Here is a 24,415-nt window from a genome sequence, read left to right on the forward strand (position 1 = left end):
CGCCATTAGGGGTTTATCTACAGCATTCTGTAATGCTGTAGATAAGCCCGCGATGTAACCTGAAAGATAAGAAAAACAAGTTAGATTATACTCACCCAGGGGTGGTCCGGGTCCAATGGGCATCGCAGGTCCGGCGCCTTCCATCTTCATACAATGTCGTCATCCTCCTTGCTTCGTGTTGCGGCTCCGGCGCAGGCGTACTTTGTCTTCCCTGTTAAGGGTAGCGTAAAGTACTGCAGTGCGCAGATGCTGGGCCTCTCTGACCTTTCCCGGCACCTGCGCACTGCAGTACTTTGCTCTGCCCTCAGCAGGGCAGAGAATTACACCTGCGCAGGAGCCGCGACAGGAAGCAAAGAAGAGGACGTCATCCCATGAAGATGGGAGGCACCGGACGTGCGACGCCCATCGGACCCGCTGCATCTTGTTGGTTTCGGCGCCAGCAGCATTTCTGGCTGAGCGATCATGTGGCACCGCTCATTAAGGTAATGAATATGCATGCCTCTCCACTCCCATAGGCGTGGAGTGAATATTCATTACCATAATGAGGGGGGCCACATGATCGCTTGGCCGGAAATGCTGCTGGCGCCGAAACCAACGAGATGCAGCGAGGGCTGAGCAGGAAGGCGAGTAGGATGTTTGGTTTTTTTTAATAGGAAACATGCATACAAGGACAGGGACTGGGGGGGCCAAGCATACAAGGACAGGGGATAAGGAGCCATGCATACCAGGACAGCGATGGGGGAGCCATGCACACAAGGATAGGGGATAAGGAGCCATGCATACAAGGACGGGGGAGCCATGCATACCAGGATAGGGATGGGGGTGCCATGCATACAAGGACAGGGATGGGGAGCCATTCATACCATGATAGGGATAAGGGGCAATGCATACCTGGCTTATACTAAATAAGCGTACCCAGTTTTTCATGGCAAAATTAGGTGCCTCGACTTATACTCAGGTTGGCTTATACTCGAGTATATACGGTAACTATAAAAACTAAATAAAAAACTTACTATAATGACTCACTTCTTCAATCCCCACCAAACTAGTGTACAATGTATGATAGTCTTCTGCTGGTCTATTTTCAACTGCCAGTCATATTCACCAAGTGACCACTGCAGCCCATCATTGACTTCGGCAATCATGTACCATGCTTACTGTCATCACTACAGGGATCAGGATACTACTGAATATTCAGTTTTTTTATTTTAGTATATTTACAATTTATTTCTGTTGTAGGGTGTACAATATGTCTACAGGATCAGACCTATGAGGGCACTATGCAGACATTAGTCTGCATAGGGGCTGCGAACACAAAACTGTACAATATTTCCAAAGTTCCATTGATTTTTATTTTGGATACATTAAAGCAATCAAAAATGTTACTAGGGGTTTTCTGGTTAGAACGTATCACTTATAATACCTTCTAGATTGCTATGGTTCTGACTGCTGAGCATAGGAATAGGGCGCTCTTATCCCCCTTAGCATGAAGAGGCAGTGGGCACACTCAACTGCTGCTCCATTCACTCCTATGGGACTGCTGGAGAAAGTCGAGTAAAGAGCTCCGGCAGTCTCACTTAATGTGCACTGCTGCATCATTCTATTCTTTTGGGGATAAAAGGTGATCTGTGGAGTCCCAGCAGTTGGGTTTCCACCAATACAGAAGTTATCATCAATCCCAGTGATATGTGATAACTTCTTCTACCTGGGATATCCCTATAATAAAATATTAACAGCAACGTTTAGAATCATGAACTCTATTCCTGTTCTCTGTAGGGTATCACAATCAATTGCTTACTACAAATAAACCCCAACACAGACAGCTTTTCTCCTGTTTATATAATTACCAACCTGTTATTAATCAAACACAAGAAACTCATATGTTTCACGTTAATAACATCAGGAGAATCATCCGTCCTCATCAGCTGCACTGCAGAAAAAAAACATCTTGTATAAACCAGCTGTCCTTCCTGCAGGAGTTTGATGTCCTCTTTTATTTTGTCTAGTTTATAGAAGCAATCTGTACTGCGTCCAATATTATCCTACATTTATATCTGCATATTCATGAGGCTTCCTGTGAATGACCTCCCTCATTGTGCACTTGTGAAAAGCAAAAGGAGCAACTTGGTTTAAGGAGGAAATCCATTACAAGCTATAGCAACAATATAAGGCGGCTCGTGCACCATAATCCTCTGATAAAACACTTACTGGAGGTGCTATACTTAACTTAAAGGGGTTGTCCAGGACTTTAATATTCATGGTCACTGAAAATGAGATTGAATGTAGATGTACAGTTACACCTCTACCACATGTTGGAGATGCAAAAAAGGAACAGGTGACTATTTTCACTTATGGTGGTCTTGCCCCATCCTACAACAATTTTGGTCTCTTGTGGAGACGACTATCCTGGATATCGTAGGTAAAAAATTGAAGCTAACACCAGAGTCTGTTCTTTTAAACCTACCCATTTGCCCCAATCTATCTCGCCGCTCCTCTTCCTTAGCCTACAACATCATAGCGGCTGCTAAGCTACTGGTGCCGACACTCTGGAAATCAACAAAAATACCCACACTCCCACAACTATTATCCAAAATTGACCAACTTTACAGATTAGCTGAATTAGCAACCTCCGTGAACCATACGATCCCATCATTCAAAGAAACGTGGCTCCCTTGGGCCCTCTATAGATCTAACAAACATCTGATGTCTGAAGACATACCTTAAACGAGGCCGACTGCAGAACAAGGTGCTACCCCCCCTCCCCATCTTTATCCCTGAATTCTGATCCCTTCTTTTCTACCTCCTTTTCTTCTCTAAATTCTTTCTCCTTTAATTGTGTTGTTTTTATCTTTCGACGACCAGCATTATTAGACCGAACATAATTAATGTCTGATTGCAGGAACACCTTCCTACCTCTTAATATAAAAGAAGTTTTTTGTATCCTCCAATTGACAACTACTCATCATTCATATAATACAATTGTATTACCTACATATAATCTGAGTGACCTCAAAGCTCTATGTTTGTCCTAAGAGCTTTTACTCGAAGTTTAACTAATGTCGTTCTATTAACTGTTCTCTTTTTTGTATTTTATACATGTTTGTACATCTGTTCTTTAATGAAAATCAATAAAAAGAACATTGAAAAGAAAAGAATGTAGATGTACAGTTGTGCTCAAAAGTTTACATACCCCGCAGAATTTTTGCTTTCTTGTCCTTTTTTTTTTTTTAGAGAATATGAATGCTAATACCAAAACTTTTTCTCCACTCATGGTTAGTGGTTGAGTGAAACCATTTATTGTCAAACTATTGTGTTTTCTCTTTTTAAATCATAATGACAACCCAAAACATCCAAATGACCCTGATCAAAAGTTCACATATCCCATTTCTTAATACCATGTATTGCCACCTCTAACATTCCAACCACTAACCATGAGTGGAGGAAACGTTTTGGTGTTATCATTCATATTCTGAAAAAAGGCCAAGAAAGCAAAAATTCTGCTGGGGTATCTAAACTTTTGAGCACAACTGTAAGTCCATCAAGTTCAACCTACGATTTAACATACAGAATCAGACAAGAAAAAAACACGGGGAAGAAGCTAAAAACCCCATGTTAGAGAAAATTTCCTTCATTGTGCTTTAGTAGTGAATCAACGCTTACATCATGCTGTGGCAGAGAGTTTCACAGTATCACTGCTCTAAAGGTACCTTCACACTAAGCGACGCTGCAGCGATACAGACGATGCCGATCGCTGCAGCGTCACTGTTTGGTCGCTGGAGAGCTGTCACACAGACCGCTCTCCAGCGACCAACGATGCCGAGGTCCCCGGGTAACCAGGGTAAACATCGGGTTGCTAAGCGCAGGGCCGCGCTTAGTAACCCGATGTTTACCCTGGTTACCAGTGTAAAATGTAAAAAAACAAACACTACATACTCACCTTCGCGTCCCCCGGCGTCCGCTTCCTGCACTGACTGAGCGCCGGCCCTAACAGCAGAGTGGTGACGTCACCGCTGTGCTGTACTTTCACTTTGCGGCCGGCGCTCAGTCAGTGCAGGAAGCGGACGGCGAGGGACGTGTGACAGACATCAGAGGGTGAGTATGTACTGTTTGTTTTTTTACATTTTACACTGGTAACCAGGGTAAATATCGGGTTACTAAGCGCGGCCCTGCACTTAGTAACCCGATATTTACCCTGGTTACCATTGTAAAACATCGCTGGTATCGTTGCTTTTGCTGTCAAACACAACGATACACGGCGATCTGACGACCAAATAAAGTTCTGAACTTTAATCAACGACCAGCGATGTCACAGCGGGATCCAGATCGCTGCTGCGTGTCAAACACAACGATATCGCTAGCCAGGACGCTGCAACGTCACGGATCGCTAGCGATATCGTTTAGTGTGACGGTACCTTTACAGTAAAACATTGTGTCTGTGATGATGATTAAACCTTCTTCCTGTAAAAAGGTCATTAAAAAGATCTGTATTATCCCTTCATATATAAAATAAATTGATCCTTCCAAGGCTGAGATTTACTAGTTAATGCCATATTTGTGCCTTTAACCCCTTCATGACATATGACATACATGTACATCATATCTCATGTCCCTGCTTTTGATGTGGGCTTGCATGCCAAATCCTCATCTTTCCTGGCAGATGATGGTTGCTTTAATCGGCCATCATGTGCCTTTAACAGCCGCTGGTGGAACAGAGCTCCGCCGATAGCTGTTAACCTGCTAAATGCTGCTGTCAATCTCTGACAGCGGCATTAAACACACGTCGGCAGAGGACGCATCATTCCACGTGCCCATCGGCGCACCTGTGATGTAATCGTAGGACACCGATGGGTTGTCATGACATCCAGGGAGTTTGTCAATGACCCCCAGGCCTGTCATTACGATTGCCGCTTCAAGCCCTGTATGGGAACTGTTACATACAGTAAGACGTTTTAAAAAAACTTTTTTAAAAATAGGAAAAAAATTAAAAAACACAAAGCAATAAAAATACACATACTTGCTATCGGTGCGTTTGTAAAAGTCCGATCTCTAAAAATATAAAGTAAATTAATCCGATCGGTAAACAGCGCAATGAGGAAAAAATCAAAATGGCAAAATTATGGGGTTTTTTTTCGGCCACCGCAACATTGCAATAATATGCAATAAGAGGCAATGAAAACATCATATTTACCCGAAAGTGGTATCAGTAAAAAGTCAGCTCAGGGAGCAAAAAACAAGCCCCCACACAGCCCATATTATGAAAAATGAAAACGTTACAGGTCTCGGAAAATGGTGACAAGAACATTTTTTTTCCAAATTTAAAAAAAAAAAATGTTTTTACATGTTTGGTATCTATGTACTCATACTGCCCTGGGGAATCATATTGCCTGGTCAGTTTTACCATATAGTGATCATTGTAAGTAAAAAAAATTGTGGAATTGCACTTTTTTTTGTAATTTCAACGCACTTGGATTTTTTTTCCTGTTGTTCAGTACACTATGTTGTAAAATCAAATCTTGTTATTCAAAAGTACAACTCGTCCCGCAATGAACAAGCCCACATACGGCTATATTGACGGAAAAATTAAAAAAATGGCTCTTGGAAGAAAAAACAAAAAAAATGAAAATCGCCATTTCATTAATAATAACCACTGCGTTGTTTTTATATTTTTGCAGGCCTGCGGATAAAATGTGCCATTACCAAAATACTCTTTAGAAGCGGCATAGAGACAAACAGACATGCCCACTCTATGTACTACGGTAACCCAAAGTATCACTCGGTCATCTACAATTTATGCACATGTGTCAGGAACACATATAAGGAAATCAAGAAAGGTGCATATCCTACCAGGAATCGTGCATTGGCACAGAAAACACACCGCTTGCTCAGAATTTCTCTTCTACTGGATAAAAAAAGAAATACATAGTGAAATATTATACCTTTAGGCTACGTTCAAATTATGCTAAGTGCTCCAGCGTGCAACTGCTGCACCTGCAAAAATGCGGACTATTATGATCGGACACGTCGTCTCGTCTTGCAAGTGGCACAGCTGTTTTTTTTTTGCAAGATTAAGTGATTGTGCAAGGAAAGCCACAGCACGACTGCTGCATGTGAACACAGCCTTAGGCCAGGGTCACACGTGCGAGTGTGACACTCGCCCGAGTCTCTCGCATCAATACCCGGCCCTTGGGACTGGAGTGTCGGGCTGCACGCTCCGGTCCCGAGTGCCGGCGGCAGTGTCGGGTATTGATGCGAATTTCTCACATGACACTCACAAGTGTGACCCCGGCCTTAGTAAACATTTCAAATGTTCCATGCTGATATATTGTCTGAAATCAGAACAGCAAATATCTTTACAATCGCTCAGTGATACAGCCTCAGGTCTAGGGCCTGTAACTTCAATTGATCATTTCCCACCCACATTTTCCAGCTTTCTGTTCTTCAATAAATTACCTTTTTATTCTTCTTCCAGTCCTGCTTAAATAATAACTGCAAAATGTGCAGAAAGAGCCAATACATAAGTTACTTTCTTGACAAATGTGAGGTTTCCACATATATCTAAAGATTGTAAAAAAATTAGGTACTACAACCCACATGTCACAATTAGGGAGGATCGGACCAATGTAAGTTCAGGTTCTCATACCCGACCCTTGGCATCTTACTGTTCTCCTGGATGTCGCTATATGTTTCAGAAATTTTCATCTCCATTTTGTAGCTTGTCACTGCTGCAATTCAAACATAGGACCTGTTGCATGGAAGGCAGAGACTTTAACAGTGAGCCACAGGCTGTAAAGTTTTGAATGAGATGTATTAAACCTCAATTTTTTTTACTTCCGGTATATATATAAAGATTTTCTATATGCCCAATAAAAAACAAGAAAAATATGGAAAGGAAACCTAAGTCAATTTTCTTGTCCTGGTAAAACTTAGTAAAAAAACAACAGTGTGGCAGCACTAAAGAGCTAAAGGAAACACAAGAATGTTAAGAAAAGCTTCCTTCAAGGGAAGCGATCACCAGAAAATGACCTATTGGTTACATTTTTTTTTCTTAAATGTAGTTTTAAACATTTTTTTCCATTTTTGGCACATAGAAATCTTGCAATTTCCACACTGGCTACTGGTGCATTTTTAGACTCTAATTTCCTTTTGCTTCAAGACACAACACAAGTTAGGAACCACAGTGGTGAGTTCCCTGATGGTGTATTTAAGTATCTAATGAGCATGTGCAAAAGTGATTGCGAAGGAGGAGGATCAGGGTCAACTAGAACATTGCATATTGTGGTTGGTGGATTCTGTGTTTTGTGTATACAAGTGTTACCTGTCATTGTAGTCCTGCCTCTGAAGATAAGAAGACTTGCTGAGAATTCTTTCTTAAAGGACAGGAAATGGGCATCTGAAAAATAAGCCTCAGTGGCCAGTGTAAAAATTACAAGATTACTAATTTTACTTTTAACCCCTTTCCGACATAGAGTGTAATAGTATGCCAATGTTGGACTACCTCCCTTTGATGTTTTGGACAGCTGACATGTGACTCTAACAGCCGTGGGTGAAATCACAATCCACCCACGGCTGTTAACTAGTTACAGTTAGGTCCATATATATTTGGACAGAGACAACATTTTTCTAATTTTGGTTATAGACATTACCACAATGAATTTTAAACAAAACAATTCAGATGCAGTTGAAGTTCAGACTTTCAGCTTTCATTTGAGGGTATCCACAATAAAATTGGATGAAGGGTTTAGGAGTTTCAGCTCCTTAACATGTGCGACCCTGTTTTTAAAGGGACCAAAAGTAATTGGACAATTGACTCCAAGGCTATTTCATGAACAGGTGTGGGCAATCCCTTCGTTATGTCATTCTCAATTAAGCAGATAAAAGGCCTGGAGTTGATTTGAGATGTGGTGCTTGCATTTGGAAGGTTTTGCTGTGAAGTAAACATGCGGTCAAAGGAGCTCTCCATGCAAGTGAAACAAGCCATCCTTAAGCTGCGAAAACAGAAAAAAACAAGCCGAGAAATTGCTACAATATTAGGAGTGGCAAAATCTACAGTTTAGTACATCCTGAGAAAGAAAGAAAGCACTGGTGAACTCATCAATGCAAAAAGACCTGGGCGTCCACGGAAGACAACAGTGGTGGATGATCGCAGAATAATCTCCATGGTGAAGAGAAACCCCTTCACAACAGCCAACCAAGTGAACAACACTCTCCAGGAGGTCGGCGTATCAATATCCAAATCTACCATAAAGAGAAGACTGCATGAAAGTAACTACAGAGGGTTCACTGCACGGTGCAAGCCACTCATAAGAATCAAGAATAAAAAGGCTAGACTGGACTTTGCTATAAAACATCTAAAAAAGCCAGCACAGTTCTGGAAGAACATTCTTTGGACAGATGAAACCATGATCAACCTCTACCAGAATGATGGAAAGAGAAAAGTATGGCGAAGGCGTGGTACAGCTCATGATCCAAAGCATACCACATCATCTGTAAAACACGGCGGAGGCAGTGTGATGGCTTGGGCATGCATGGCTGCCAGTGGCACTGGGTCACTAGTGTTTATTCATGATGTGACACAGGACAGAAGCAGCCAAATGAATTCTGAGGTATTCAGAGCCATACTGTGTGCTCAGATCCAGCCAAATGCAGCAAAACTGATTGGTCGTCATTTTATACTACAGATGGACAATGACCCAAAACATGAAGCCAAAGCAACCCAGGAGTTAATTAAATCAAAGAAGTGGAATATTCTTGAATGGCCAAGTCAGTCACCTGATCTCAACCAAATTGAGCATGCATTTCACTTGTTAAAGACTAAACTTCAGACAGAAAGGCCCACAAACAAACAGCAACTGAAAACCACCGCAGTGAAGGCCTGGCAGAGCATCAAAAAGGAGGAAACACAGCGTCTGGTGATGTCCATGAGTTCAAGACTTCAGGCAGTCATTGCCAACAAAGGGTTTTCAACCAAGTACTAGAAATGAACATTTTATTTAAAATTATTGAATCTGTCCAATTACTTTTGGTCCTTTTAAAAACAGGGTGGCCCATGTTAAGTAGCTGAAACTCCTAAACCCTTCATCCGATTTTAATGTGGATACCCTCAAATGAAAGCTGAAAGTCTGAACTTCAACTGCATCTGAATTGTTTTGTTTAAAATTCATTGTGGTAATGTCTATAACCAAAACTAGAAAAATGTTGTCTCTATCCAAATATATATGGACCTAACTGTAAATGCTGTCAATCTCTCACAGAGCCATTTAACACGTGCTTCCGGTAAGAGCACCGGAAATCCCGCCTATCGGCGCCCGTTTCACGTGACCACGGGTCGCCGATGGGTTGGCATGACAACCAGAGGTCTCCAGCAGACCTCTATGGTTGTCACTGCTGGATTGCTATGAGCACCGCCCAGTGATTGACAGTCATAGCAAGTGAGCAATTCTGCTACATACAGGAGATCTGATCATTGCCTGTATGTAGCAAAGCCGATCAGGCTATGCTAGCTTCTAGCCTCCCATGGAGACTATTGAAGCATGCCAACAGTAAAAAAAATGTTTTTAAAAATATTTAAAAAATTAAAAATATATAAAAGTTCAAATCACCCCCTTTTCGCCCCATTCAAAATAAAACAATCAAAAAAATCAAACATGCACGATCTATCAATATGAAAAAAGAATTAACTTGATTGCTAAACGGCGTAATGAGAAAAAAAGTAAAAACGGCAATTACGGTTTTTTGGTTGCGGCAACATTGCAATAAAAGGCAATAACCGTCGATCAAAATATTGTATCAGCACCAAAATGGTATCATTAAAAACGTCAGCTCGGTACGCAAAAATAAGCCCTCACCCAACAAGAGATCACGAAAAATGTAGACGCTACGGGTATCGGAAAATGGCACTTTTTTTTTTAACTAATTTTGAATTTTTTTTTACCTCATAGATAAAAAAGAACCTAGACATGTTTGGTGTCTATGAACTCGTAATGACCTGGAGAATGATAATGGCAGTCAGTTTTAGCATATAGTGAACAAGGTAAAAATATCTCAAAAACAACTGTGGGATTGCACTTTTCTTGCAGTTTCACCGCACTTGGAATTTTTTTCCCATTTTCCAGTATACTATATGTTAAAATCAATGGTGTCATTCAAAAGTACAACTTGTCCTGCAAAAAACAAACCCTCATATGGCCATAGTGGCAAAAAAATAAAAAAAAGTTATGGCTCTGGGAAGAAGGGGAACAAAAAAACGGAAACAAAAACGAAAATAACTCCTGGGGTTAAGGGGTTAATTAAAAAATCATGGTATAAAAAAAATTGCCAAACTAAAAAAATACATTTAACACAAAACAATAAGTAATTTTTAATGATAGCTTCTATTTAACCATGTATGATCAAATGGCCGAGCCAATCATTACATTACTTCATATATGAATCTATAACTAGACTGATGACACAATTTACTTGATGTGAATTTTTAGTGTTTTAGACCAAATTTTCCATGTTGAGCAGGACACATGATGTAATAGTGGCTGCAGAGCGGAATAAAACTTTTTTGTTTGTTTTTTCATTTCGCCACTCCTTTGCCTTAGGGTCCAAAAGTTATCTTGCATATCATTTTGGATGAAAATGTTTTAGGCATAGAATTGAAATGGAGTCTATCTGCACAAAATCACTGTTCAAACCAGAAGTCTTGACCTTCTGGATGTTACTGTTTTTTTGGGGGGTTGCACTAGTTTAATATTTATGCATCATGTAAAAATATATACACTGCATACAAAGTGCTTTACAGTCATAGATTTTAATGTAAAGATATTTAGCACACTATAAAAGAAGAACATAGTTAAAGGGGACTTTACATAATCTGGGACTTTACAAAAAAACAAAAAAAATTACCTAAGCACTAACAGGCAGGTAATTGCAGCTTTACCTGCCTTTTCTGCCTGGCGCCGTTCTTTCCCGACACAGAGCGTCACAGACCGCTCCTGCCGGGGACTCGGAAGCCTCTGCTGACATCACGTCTACAGGGTGGAGGCTTCTTTTCCACTCTGCTCTGATGACGGGGTGGGACTTCCGAAGTCATTCTGATTGACAGCTGGATCCTCGCTTCCAAACTGGGGGAGCTGGCCGTCAGTCAGAATGACGACGGAAGTCCTGCTCTGTCACATCAGCAGACACAGCTGAATTGCCAGCAGGAGCGGTCTGTGACTGCTCTGTGCCCAGGAACAACAGCACCGTGCAGGCTCTTAGTGCTTAGGTACATTTTTTGTTTTTTTTGTAAAGTCCCGTATACCCCTTTAAGGAGACTGTGTTTGCATGAAATGACTGTTCAAGCCAAGCACAAGCACATCCTGCACCCAAAGCATGGTCAAATTGTTCAGTGCATATTTTCACTTATTTTCTAACTATCTACGCTCTTGTAATGCCAGAGCTGTCAATCACAGAAGAGCGGAAGGAGATAGATGGAAAACAAGTGGATGAGAAGGTGCACCAAACCATTTCGTCACAGCAAGGATGCACCAAGCACAGGTGCTTGATTTGAACAGTCATTTTGGGCTGACAAACTCTATCTCCTTCTTTAATAAAAAAAATCTCTACGTTAAAATCTGTAATGGCAAAGCACTTTGTATGTGACGCATATTTATACATGGTGCATTTACAGTATATTAAACTGGTACAAAAATGTAAAGGTGTTTGGGCTGGTATATGGTGGAGGGCTACAAGAGTGTTTTTATATAATTATAAATAATATTCTGTCTTTTTAGTTTAAGAAGAAATCCCCTATTTATTAATGGAATCACTTCTGGAATTTCAAGACAGCCGGCTCTTTTTACAGCGTGTCAACAGGCTATAGACTGTAGTCTGCAAGTGAGTTGTAGTCTGGAGACTATCATAAAAATGACTGTCATATAGGGCTCAGCTAGCTGGCAGGATCTTACCACACCACACCACCAGTACAATAAACCTCATTTCAAGGCAGAAACATTACTGTATCCAACAGTTATTAGATATATGAAACTGAAATAGCTGTTGCAAAAAAAAAACAATTTTTATAAAATATTAAGCTTAAGATTAATAGGGGTGCCCAAACCTTTTCATATAACTGTATATAACATAAAAATGAAAAATAAACTAATGTAAATTTTTGTACTTTTTGAAAAAGTTTTCTGAAATTAGGTTTTTTGATTTCTCAAAGTGATTAACTCTGATGTGAAATGTTTATATATATATATATATATATATATATATATATATATATATATATATATATATATATATATATTTTTAGTTATGAAGTATTTTGTTTGCCCACCACTATGTTAACCAAGGTAAGCTTTCACTTGGTGTCTCCGACGCAATGTTGCTGTTAAAAATATATAACTATTCATTTGCGAGCAATTAAACATCAATGAAATGAGCAACAGAAGTGATCACATGAGTGGAGAAATTCTCTAGCCTGCTGTTCAGGAACATAGCGACAGTACTGGATAATCCTAATGAGATTGATGACCTGAAAAGCCTGGTATAAAAAAGGCCCGGCTTTTGTCTGACTAATGTAAGAGAGCAGGGAGATAAAAAAAAAGGAGAAGAAAAAGGCGAATTATCATAGCAACACGAATGACATGTAAGCGGCTAAGTGTAAATCAAACAGAACAGCAGAGCGAGCAGCGTGATGTCAGAGTGAGCAGGATCTCAGAGTGAGCAGGATCTCAGGGCGAGCAGGATCACAGAGCGAGCAGGATCACAGAGCGAGCAGGATCACAGAGCGAGCAGGATCTCAGAGCGAGCAGGATCTCAGAGCGAGCAGGATCTCAGAGCGAGCAGGATCTCAGAGCGAGCAGGATCTCAGAGCGAGCAGGATCTAAGAGCGTGCAGGATCTCAAAACAAGCAGGGTCTCAGAGCGTGCAGAATCTCAGAGTGAGCAGGGTCTCAAAGTGTGCAGGATCTCAGAGTGAGCAGGGTCTCAGAGTGTGCAGGATCTTAGGGCGTGTAGGATCTCAGAGCGTGCAGGATCTCAGAGCGTGCAGGATCTCAGAGCGTGCAGGATCTCAGAGCGTGCAGGATCTCAGAGCGTGCAGGATCTCAGAGCGTGCAGGATCTCAGAGCGTGCAGGATCTCAGAGCGTGCAGGATCTCAGAGCGTGCAGGATCTCAGAGCGTGCAGGATCTTAGAGCGTGCAGGATCTCAAAGCAAGCAGGGTCTCAGCGTACAGGATGTCAGAGCGTGCAGGTTCTCACAGCATGCATGATCTGAAAGCGTGCAGGATCTCAGAGTGCGCAGGATCTCAGAGTGCGCAGGATCTCAGAGTGCGCAGGATCTCAGAGTGCGCAGGATCTCAGAGCGCGCAGGATCTCAGAGCGCGCAGGATCTCAGAGCGCGCAGGATCTCAGAGCGCGCAGGATCTCAGAGCGCGCAGGATCTCAGAGCGCGCAGGATCTCAGAGCGCGCAGGATCTCAGGGCGTGCAGGATCTCAGGACGTGCAGGATCTCAGAGCATGCAGGATCTCAGGGCATGCAGGGTCTCAGGGCATGCAGGGTCTCAAGGAATGCAGGATTTCACAGAGTGCAGGATCTCAGGGCGTGCAGGATCTGAGGGCGTGCAGGATCTGAGGGCATACTGGATCTGAGAGCGTGCAAGATCTCAGCGCGTGCAGGGTCTCAGCGCGTGCAGGGTCTCAGCGCGTGCAGGGTCTCAGCGCGTGCAGGGTCTCAGCGCGTGCAGGGTCTCAGCGCGTGCAGGGTCTCAGCGCGTGCAGGGTCTCAGCGCGTGCAGGGTCTCAGCGCGTGCAGGGTCTCAGCGCGTGCAGGGTCTCAGCGCGTGCAGGGTCTCAGCGCGTGCAGGGTCTCAGCGCGTGCAGGGTCTCAGCGCGTGCAGGGTCTCAGCGCGTGCAGGGTCTCAGCGCGTGCAGGGTCTCAGCGCGTGCAGGGTCTCAGCGCGTGCAGGGTCTCAGCGCGTGCAGGGTCTCAGCGCGTGCAGGGTCTCAGCGCGTGCAGGGTCTCAGCGCGTGCAGGGTCTCAGAGCGTGCAGGCCTGACATTTCAAACAAGGACAAGGTAGCAGCACTTGCAGTCTGTGAACTTCACAGTTGGCATCTGCCCAAGTGTCTGTAAATGCCCATGAAGGGAGGGAGCGGGAGGGTGGACACGGGAAGAACTAGGTTAGTTTACACGAAAATGTCTGTAATAAAAGACTGGCTGGCACACTCTTCCATCTCCAATGTTTTCATCAAGAATGCAGGAATCTCTTCAGACCAGAGAACACGCTGTATTCTTCCGAAAAGCTAAAGTGGAATAAAAAAACAAACTTCTCTCTTTCAGATAATCCAAACATAATCCTTTCTGGCATCACTGAACTGTTCACCCCTTCTGGACCAGCAGGGGACCCTACTCGGGGTGCCTGGAAAGCAGCACCGCTGACAGAGAGCCGGCAGAGGAGTGCTGACCTACTCTACGGTGTGATGACTGCTTCTACTTATCTGGCACTGACCTTATGACTGGAATCGTCTATACATCTGAGACAATCACTCCAGGCATATAATCTCTAGTTTATGACATTATTACGAGAGTTCTCACTTGTCATCTTGGATGTCATCACATCACTTAAAGTGACGTGACCTTTACATATATTGTTCCCCATCAATGCACAGCCGGAGATTAAGAAATGCTACAATGGATAATAAGTAATGTAAACTCATGTTATGTACATTTATATTACATAGATATGGCCCTATGTACAAATAGGGACAAGAGTTGCTGTTTCTACACAAATTATCACAGGTCTTTAACAGTATTGTTCTTTTCATATGGGCCTTCTGGGCCCCTAAGCTCCAGGGCCCGGGTGCAATGGCCACCCCTGCGCCTCCTGTAGTGTTGGCGTATTGTAGCTACACCTCTGGGCATCCATGTAGGCCTGGAATATGTCTATGAAGGTCTACATACAAATGCACAAATAAGCCTGTTTTACTATGTATATAGCACCCAGATATACCGCAGCACTCTGCAAAGCTTTATCCTGGAGCTCACAACTAAACTGTCCCACGTTATCTACAGAAGACCCCCAATAGTGGTTTCAGGGAGAAAAAAATGCTCACAAACTAGCTACAAACAATAAATTCTATAAATCACTTAATATAGTGTCCTAATCCTATGGTGGCTGCTTTATTCTAGGTTCTATCCTGGGCTCCAGGAGTTTGGCTTCCAGTCCTGTGCTCCCAGCTAAGCCAGCCCCCCTCTCTGTCACTGCTGATATATTGACTGAGAAGGGGGCTGACTCAAGATCTTGGGCACCACCGCCCAAATCCTTCTGATTGCAGGAGGTGTTGTGCTCCTGCTTGATTGGTAGTTTGGACCAGCGGCCCTGTTGCACTGTTGGCCTGAGCTGTGCCCTCAATATAATGCTATACAAGATGGCTTTGCCTCTGCAGCATCGGAGGAGCACAGTGACACTGAAGCTGACGGGATCGCGATCTATTAGTGCGCGTCAGCCAGCTTGGGAGGCGCTCTTACAAGCTTTATAGAAAAGAGCTTGTAAGCGCTGTGCATGTTTGACCACTGCTTAGACTTCAGCGGTGGCCAGTAATCTAAGAAACAAGCAGTAAACAATAACAAAAAAATAAAAAAGTTCCTGAGAAGGGAGATTATTTTTTTTTTATAACAAAGCACTTTGCAATTCTACCATACAAGAACATGGGAATAACTCTTTGATTACAGGAATAAGCTGTCAGCCGGCGTTCTCACAAGCACAGTCACGTGCTGCCGAAAAACAAACAAAAACTGTCCTGTGTCGTCACAGCAAAATGGCCAGGACCCAGGATGATGAGACAATTGGATGACCGCATGGGGCAAATGGGGCTAGAACAATACATTAGTGAGTTATATAACTTCTGGACATTTCCCCCCTGTAACCAGTCTGTAACCAGTCAGTATATAGTTAGTGTATAGAGCAGACAGTGCAGTGTACAGAAGACACAGATCCATGGGGAGAACATTCTCCACACACAGACTGCCCCATTCCCTGTCCCAGGACTGCACCTGAGTAACACAAGTGCCCAATACATCATATCACTAAGCCCATACAACGACCCCCACATGTGATGCGACTACAGTGTGCACAGCCCCCCAGTCACCCCGTGTCACACACTGCACACAACACTGCGCACCGTCCCTCAGTCAGCCGTCCCTCCGTCAGCCGTCCCTCCGTCAGCCGTCCCTCACCTCAGTCAGCCGTCCCTCAGTCAGCTGTCAGCCGTCCCTCCGTCAGCCGTCCCTCACCTCAGTCAGCCGTACCTCCGTCAGCTGTACCTCACCTCAGTCAGCTGCCTGTCCCTCAGTCAGCTGTCAGCCGCTCACTGCCCGCACAGCCGGCGCATGTGGCTCCTTCCCTCCTCACCATTAGAATGTGCTACAGTCACATGACTGGAGCCTACATGACACATTGCTGCATTAACCACCTCAGCGCAGACAATCCCCCAGAGCTGGTTACAGCAGCAGCACAGAGATAGTATAATAATAACATGACATGAGCATTGCACAACCCGCAGAGCTGCAGCTTGTCCCAGCCGAGCCGCACAGCGCAGACATGGTGTCCTGGCAGAAGCCCTTATGTGGGAAGGGAAGGAGAGCGCTCACCTGACAGGCAAATGCACTGGACGAGCAGCGGCGGCACCGGCAGGAGGAAAGCTCCGGCTCCAGCTGATTCTGCAGCAGGGCGCTGGGCTTGTCCTGAAATGACCCTGCCTGGGGAGGACGAACAAGGATAGGGAGGGCGGGAGCGTGAGGAGGAGGAGGAGGAGGCAGCAGCCTGTGCTCCACAGCAGTACCGACACTGCCTCACACTGTACGGCCGGAGCTCGGCTCCGCTGCGTGAGCTGCCTCCGTGTGGGAGCCATATTAGCCCGCACATCCCGGGGAGGAATGGCGACCGTGGGAGAAGTAGTGCTGGGAACGGGCATGGGATACATAACAGGGCCGTGCAAGCCTAGCCGCCGCACACACGGAGGGGCTGAGCAAAAAGATGTCACCGCACACACGGAGGGGCTGAGCAAAAAGATGTCACCGCTTCTATTACATACCCGGAGCGTGTGTGTGTATACATAAATATACATATACCATAGTCATGGTGACAGGGCCCTCCGGTAAATAACTTGGGGACCTATATATATATATATATATATATATATATATATATATATATATATATATATATATATATATATATATATTATTATTATTATTTTTTGGTCAGTTCGGATTACCATAATTATTTATAATTTGCCAAAAGCCAGAATAATGAGAGAGAGAATGTTTACAGGCATTTTTTATTACTGCAAAGCCAAAAGTTTATATACCTTTCATTAGTATTTGGTACCATTGCCCTTAACCCATTAGTGACAGTCTGACAGAGCCAATTTGGTACTTAAAGGGAACCTGTCACCCCCCCTCAGGCATTTGTAACTAAAAGAGCCACCTTGTGCAGCACAAATGCTGCATTCTGACAAGGTGGCTCTTTTAGTTATGCTCCCTGCACACGCTGAAATAAACGTTTATAAAATGTGCCCCCTCATACCGTGAAATGTTCCCGGAGGCGGGTCTTTCCCTCCTAATCAGACGCGGCACAGCCGTCACTCCGGACCTGTGCCGCCTCCTCTTGCTGCATTATCGTCCCCGGCGCCTGCGCTGTAAGTACGAAGAGCAGCGCAACTGCTCACACCTGGAAAAAAATACTTAATGCGCAGGCGCCGGGAACGATAATGCACCAAGAGGAGGCGGCACAGGTCCGGAGTGACGGCTGTGCCGCGTCTGATTAGGAGGGAAAGACCCGCCTCTGGGAACATTTCACGGTATGAGGGGGCACATTTTATAAACGTTTATTTCAGCGTGTGCAGGCATCATAACTAAAAGAGCCACCTTGTCAGAATGCAGCATTTGTGCTGCACAAGGTGTTTTTTTTAGTTACAAACGCCTGAGGGGGGTGACAGGTTCCCTTTAATGACCAAGCCAAGTTTTACCATTCTGACCACTGCCACTTTACGAGGTTATAACTCTGGAACGCTTCAATGGATCCCGCTGATTCTGAGATTGTTTTTTTTTGTGACATATTGTACTTCATGTTAGTGGTAACATTTATTCAATATGACTTGCGTTTATGAAAAAATGGAAATTTTTGCAAAAATGTTGAAACTTTTGATATTTTCAAACTTTTAATTTTTGTTCCCTTAAATCAGAGATAAGTCACACACAATCGTTTATAAATAACATTTCCCACATGTCTACTTTACATCAGCACAATTTTGGAAACATAATTTTTTTGTGTTAGGACGTTATAAAGGACCATCGATTTCTCATTTTTCCAACAAAAGTTACAAAACCATTTTTTAGGGACCACCTCACATTTGAAGTGGGTTTGGGGGGTCAATATACACAGAAAATACCCAAAAGTGACACCATTTTAAAAACTGCATCCCTCAAGGTGCTCAAAACCACATTCAAGAAGTTTATTGACCCTTCAGGTGCTTCCCGAGAACTAAGGCAATGTGGAAGGAAAAAATTAACATTTTACTTTTTTCCCCAAAAATTTACTTTGGAACCAATTTTCTTTTATTTTCACAAGGGTATCAGGAGAAAATGGACCACAAAATTTGTTGTGTAATTTCTTCTGACTATGTCAATACCCCGTATGTGAGGGAAAACCACTGTTTGGGCGCATGGCAGGGCTCAGAAGGGAGGGAGCACCATTTGACTTTTTGAACGCAAAATTGACTGGAATCTATGGTGGCGCCATGTCACGTTTGGAGACCCCCTGATGTACCTAAACAGTGGAACCCCCCAATTCTAACTGAAACCCTAAACACAACACTAATCCCAGCCCTAACCATAACCCTAACACACCCCTAATCCTAATCCCAACCCTACCCACAACCCTAACTTTAGCCCAACCCTAAATTTAGCCCATCCCTAACGTTAACCCAACCCTAACTGTCATGATCTCAATGGCAAGAGAACATAGCATAAGCATATATAGGAACTAGCTCTTGGAAGATGGGAACTGAGCTGACCATGAACTAAACCTAACGCACAACTAGCAGTGGCCGGGTAGCATGCCTACGTTGATTCTAGATGCCCAGCCCAGCCGGAGGACTAAATAAAGCTAGCAGAGGAAAATATTAGTCCTAGCTCACCTCTAGAGAAATACCCCGAAAGGAGACAGAGGCCCCCCACATGTATTGGCGGTGAGTTGAGATGAAATCACAAACGTAGTATGAAAATAGGTTTAGCAAATTTGAGGTCCACTTACTACATAGCAGAAGACAGAAAGGACACTTTCATGGTCAGCTGAAAACCCTATCAAAAAACACCATCCAGAAATTACTTTAAAACTCTGGCATTAACTCATAACACCAGAGTGGCAATTCCCGTTCACAAGAGCTTTCCAGACACAGTAACGAAACTACAGCTGTGAACTGGAACAAAATGCAAAAACAAACATGGACAAGAGTCCAACTTATCTAGTAGTTGTCTAGGAGCAGGAACAAGCACAGAGAGGCTTCTGATAACATTGTTGACCGGCAAGCAACTAACAGAGCAGCAAGGTTATATAGCGACTCCCACATCTTGATGGGAACAGGTGAACAGAGAAGATGAAGACACCAGTTCAATTCCACCAGTGGCCACCGGGGGAGCCCAAAATCCAAATTCACAACAGTACCCCCCCCCTCAAGGAGGGGGCACCGAACCCTCACCAGAACCACCAGGGCGATCAGGATGGGCCCTATGAAAGGCACGAACCAGATCGGAGGCATGAACATCAGATGCATTCACCCAAGAATTATCCTCCTGGCCGTATCCCTTCCACTTGACCAGATACTGGAGTCTCCGTCTGGAAACACGAGAGTCCAAGATTTTCTCCACAACGTACTCCAACTCACCCTCAACCAACACCGGAGCAGGAGGCTCAACGGAAGGCACAACCGGTACCTCATACCTGCGCAATAATGACCGATGAAAAACGTTATGAATAGAAAAGGATGCAGGGAGGTCCAAACGGAAGGAAACAGGGTTAAGAATCTCCAATATCTTATACGGGCCGATAAACCGAGGCTTAAACTTAGGAGAAGAGACCCTCATAGGGACAAAACGAGAAGACAACCACACCAAATCCCCAACAGAAAGCCGAGGACCAACACGACGGTGGCGGTTGGCAAAAAGCTGAGTCTTCTCCTGGGACAACCTCAAATTGTCCACCACCTGCCCCCAGATCTGATGCAATCTCTCCACCACAGCATCCACTCCAGGACAATCCGAAGATTCCACCTGACCAGAGGAAAATCGAGGATGAAACCCCGAATTACAGAAAAACGGGGACACCAAAGTGGCAGAGCTGGCCCGATTATTGAGAGCGAACTCCGCCAATGGCAAAAAAGCAACCCAATCATCCTGGTCAGCAGACACAAAACACCTCAGATATGTCTCCAGGGTCTGATTAATCCGCTCGGTCTGGCCATTCGTCTGAGGATGGAAAGCGGACGAAAAAGATAAATCTATGCCCATCCTAGCACAGAATGCCCGCCAAAATCTAGACACGAATTGGGTCCCTCTGTCAGAAACGATATTCTCAGGAATACCATGCAAACGAACAACATTTTGAAAAAACAGAGGAACCAACTCGGAAGAAGAAGGTAACTTGGGCAGAGGAACCAAATGGACCATCTTAGAAAAACGGTCACACACCACCCAGATGACAGACATCTTCTGAGAAACAGGCAGATCTGAAATAAAATCCATCGAGATGTGCGTCCAAGGCCTCTTAGGAATAGGCAAGGGCAACAATAATCCACTAGCCCGAGAACAACAAGGCTTGGCCCGAGCACAAACGTCACAAGACTGCACAAAGCCTCGCACATCTCGTGACAGGGAAGGCCACCAGAAGGACCTTGCCACCAAATCCCTGGTACCAAAAATGCCAGGATGACCTGCCAACGCAGAAGAATGAACCTCAGAGATGACTCTACTGGTCCAATCATCAGGAACAAACAGTTTATCAGGTGGGCAACGATCAGGTCTCTCCGCCTGAAACTCCTGCAAGGCCCGCCGCAGGTCTGGAGAAACGGCTGACAATACCACTCCATCCTTAAGGATACCTGTGGGCTCAGAGTTACCAGGCGAGTCAGGCTCAAAACTCCTAGAAAGGGCATCCGCCTTAACATTCTTAGAACCCGGTAGGTATGACACCACAAAATTAAACCGAGAGAAAAATAATGACCAGCGCGCCTGTCTAGGATTCAGGCGCCTGGCGGTCTCAAGATAAATCAAATTTTTGTGGTCAGTCAATACCACCACCTGATGTCTGGCCCCCTCAAGCCAATGGCGCCACTCCTCAAAAGCCCACTTCATGGCCAAAAGCTCCCGATTCCCAACATCATAATTCCGCTCAGCGGGCGAAAATTTACGGGAAAAGAAGGCACAAGGCCTCATCACGGAGCAGTCAGAACTTTTCTGCGACAACACTGCCCCAGCTCCGATCTCAGAAGCGTCGACCTCAACCTGAAAAGGTAGAGCAACATCAGGCTGACGCAACACAGGGGCAGAGGAAAAACGGCGCTTAAGCTCCCGAAAGGCCTCCACAGCATCAGGGGACCAATCAGCAACATCAGCACCCTTCTTAGTCAAATCGGTCAATGGCCTAGCAATATCCGAAAAACCAGCAATAAATCGACGATAAAAGTTAGCAAAGCCCAAAAATTTCTGAAGACTCTTAAGAGAAGAAGGCTGCGTCCAATCACAAATAGCCTGAACCTTGACAGGATCCATTTCAATGGAAGAGGGGGAAAAAATATATCCCAAAAAGGAAATCCTCTGTACCCCAAAAACACACTTAGAACCCTTCACACACAAAGAATTAGACCGCAAAACCTGAAAAACCCTCCTGACTTGCTGGACATGAGAGTCCCAGTCATCCGAAAAAATCAGAATATCATCCAGATACACAATCATAAATTTATCCAAATAATCGCGAAAAATATCATGCATAAAGGACTGGAAAACTGACGGAGCATTAGAAAGACCAAAAGGCATCACTAAATACTCAAAGTGGCCCTCGGGCGTATTAAATGCGGTTTTCCACTCATCCCCCTGCCTGATTCGCACCAAATTATACGCCCCACGAAGGTCAATCTTAGAGAACCACTTGGCCCCCTTTATGCGAGCAAACAAATCAGTCAGCAACGGCAATGGGTATTGATATTTAACAGTGATTTTATTCAAAAGCCGATAATCAATACATGGTCTCAAAGAGCCGTCTTTTTTTGACACAAAGAAAAAACCGGCTCCTAAGGGAGATGACGATGGACGAATATGTCCCTTTTCCAAGGACTCCTTTATATATTCTCGCATAGCAGCATGTTCAGGCACAGACAGATTAAATAAACGACCCTTTGGGTATTTACTACCCGGGATTAAATCTATGGCACAATCGCACTCTCGGTGCGGAGGTAACGAACCAAGCTTGGATTCTTCAAAGACGTCACGATAGTCAGACAGGAACTCAGGAATTTCAGAGGGAATGGATGATGAAATGGAAACCACAGGTACATCCCCATGAGCCCCCTTACATCCCCAGCTCAACACAGACATAGCTCTCCAGTCGAGGACTGGGTTGTGAGATTGCAGCCAAGGCAATCCTAGCACCAAATCATCATGTAGATTATACAGCACCAGAAAGCGAATAATCTCCTGGTGATCCGGATTAATACGCATAGTTACTTGTGTCCAGTATTGTGGTTTATTATTAGCCAATGGGGTGGAGTCAATCCCCTTCAGAGGAATAGGAGTCTCCAAAGGCTCTAAATCATACCCACAGCGTTTGGCAAAGGACCAATCCATAAGACTCAAAGCGGCGCCAGAGTCGACATAGGCGTCCGTGGTAATAGATGACAAAGAGCAAATCAGGGTCACAGATAGAATAAATTTAGACGGTAAGGTGCAAATGGAAACAGATTTACCAAGCTTTTTAGTGCGTTTAGAGCATGCTGATATAACATGAGTAGAATCACCACAATAGAAACACAACCCATTTTTCCGTCTAAAATTCTGCCGCTCGCTTCGGGACAGAATTCTATCACACTGCATACTCTCTGGCGACTTCTCAGTGGACACCGCCAGATGGTGCACTGGTTTGCGCTCCCGCAAACGCCTATCGATCTGAATAGCCATTGTCATGGACTCATTCAGACCCGCAGGCACAGGGAACCCCACCATAACATCCTTAATGGCATCAGAGAGACCCTCTCTGAAAGTCGCCGCCAGGGCGCACTCATTCCACTGAGTAAGCACAGACCATTTACGGAATCTTTGGCAGTAAATTTCCGCTTCATCTTGCCCCTGAGATAGGGACATCAAAGTTTTTTCTGCCTGAAGCTCCAAATGAGGTTCGTCATAAAGCAACCCCAAGGCCAGAAAAAACGCATCCACATTGAGCAACGCAGGATCCCCTGGTGTCAATGAAAAAGCCCAGTCTTGAGGGTCGCCCCGGAGCAAGGAAATCACAATCCTGACCTGCTGTGCAGGGTCTCCGGCAGAGCGAGATTTCAGAGACAAAAATAATTTGCAATTATTTCGAAAATTCTGAAACCCGGATCTATTCCCCGAGAAAAATTCCGGCAAAGGAATTCTCGGCTCAGATACAGGTGCATGACAAACAAAATCTTGCAAATTTTGTACCTTCGTGGCGAGATTATTCAAACCTGCAGTTACACTCTGAAGATCCATTACAAACAGGTGGACACAGAGCCATTCAAGGGTTAAGAGGAGGTAAGAAGCAGCTAGACAGCAATTAAGGGCTAGGCAGCAAAACTCTGAGGGGAAAAAAAAAAAAAAAAAAAAATTTCCCTTCAACACTTCTTTTTCTCCTGCTTCAGCCCAAACAATTAACACTTTGTCGGCCGGTCAAACTGTCATGATCTCAATGGCAAGAGAACATAGCATAAGCATATATAGGAACTAGCTCTTGGAAGATGGGAACTGAGCTGACCATGAACTAAACCTAACGCACAACTAGCAGTGGCCGGGTAGCATGCCTACGTTGATTCTAGATGCCCAGCCCAGCCGGAGGACTAAATAAAGCTAGCAGAGGAAAATATTAGTCCTAGCTCACCTCTAGAGAAATACCCCGAAAGGAGACAGAGGCCCCCCACATGTATTGGCGGTGAGTTGAGATGAAATCACAAACGTAGTATGAAAATAGGTTTAGCAAATTTGAGGTCCACTTACTACATAGCAGAAGACAGAAAGGACACTTTCATGGTCAGCTGAAAACCCTATCAAAAAACACCATCCAGAAATTACTTTAAAACTCTGGCATTAACTCATAACACCAGAGTGGCAATTCCCGTTCACAAGAGCTTTCCAGACACAGTAACGAAACTAC

General features: G+C 44.2%; 1 protein-coding gene across 5 annotated transcripts in view; it reads right to left on the reverse strand.

Moving 5' to 3' along the window:
- The window catches only part of THRB (thyroid hormone receptor beta), a 505,570-nt gene extending 488,548 nt beyond the window's left edge, over positions 1 to 17,022 (reverse strand). Inside the window, exon 1 of one of the 5 annotated variants that reach the window (XM_077268912.1) lies at positions 16,624 to 17,022. The gene's annotated coding sequence lies outside the window, so the exon portion shown is untranslated. Of the gene's footprint in view, positions 1 to 16,209; positions 16,231 to 16,301; positions 16,330 to 16,623 lie in introns of those variants that run through there. The other 4 variants (XM_077268915.1, XM_077268916.1, XM_077268913.1 and 1 more) reach the window with 4 other exon arrangements.
- Positions 17,023 to 24,415: the final 7,393 nt, after the last annotated feature.

This window comes from Ranitomeya variabilis, chromosome 6 (genome assembly GCF_051348905.1).
Source record: "Ranitomeya variabilis isolate aRanVar5 chromosome 6, aRanVar5.hap1, whole genome shotgun sequence".
NCBI classification, from domain to species: Eukaryota; Metazoa; Chordata; class Amphibia; order Anura; family Dendrobatidae; genus Ranitomeya; species Ranitomeya variabilis.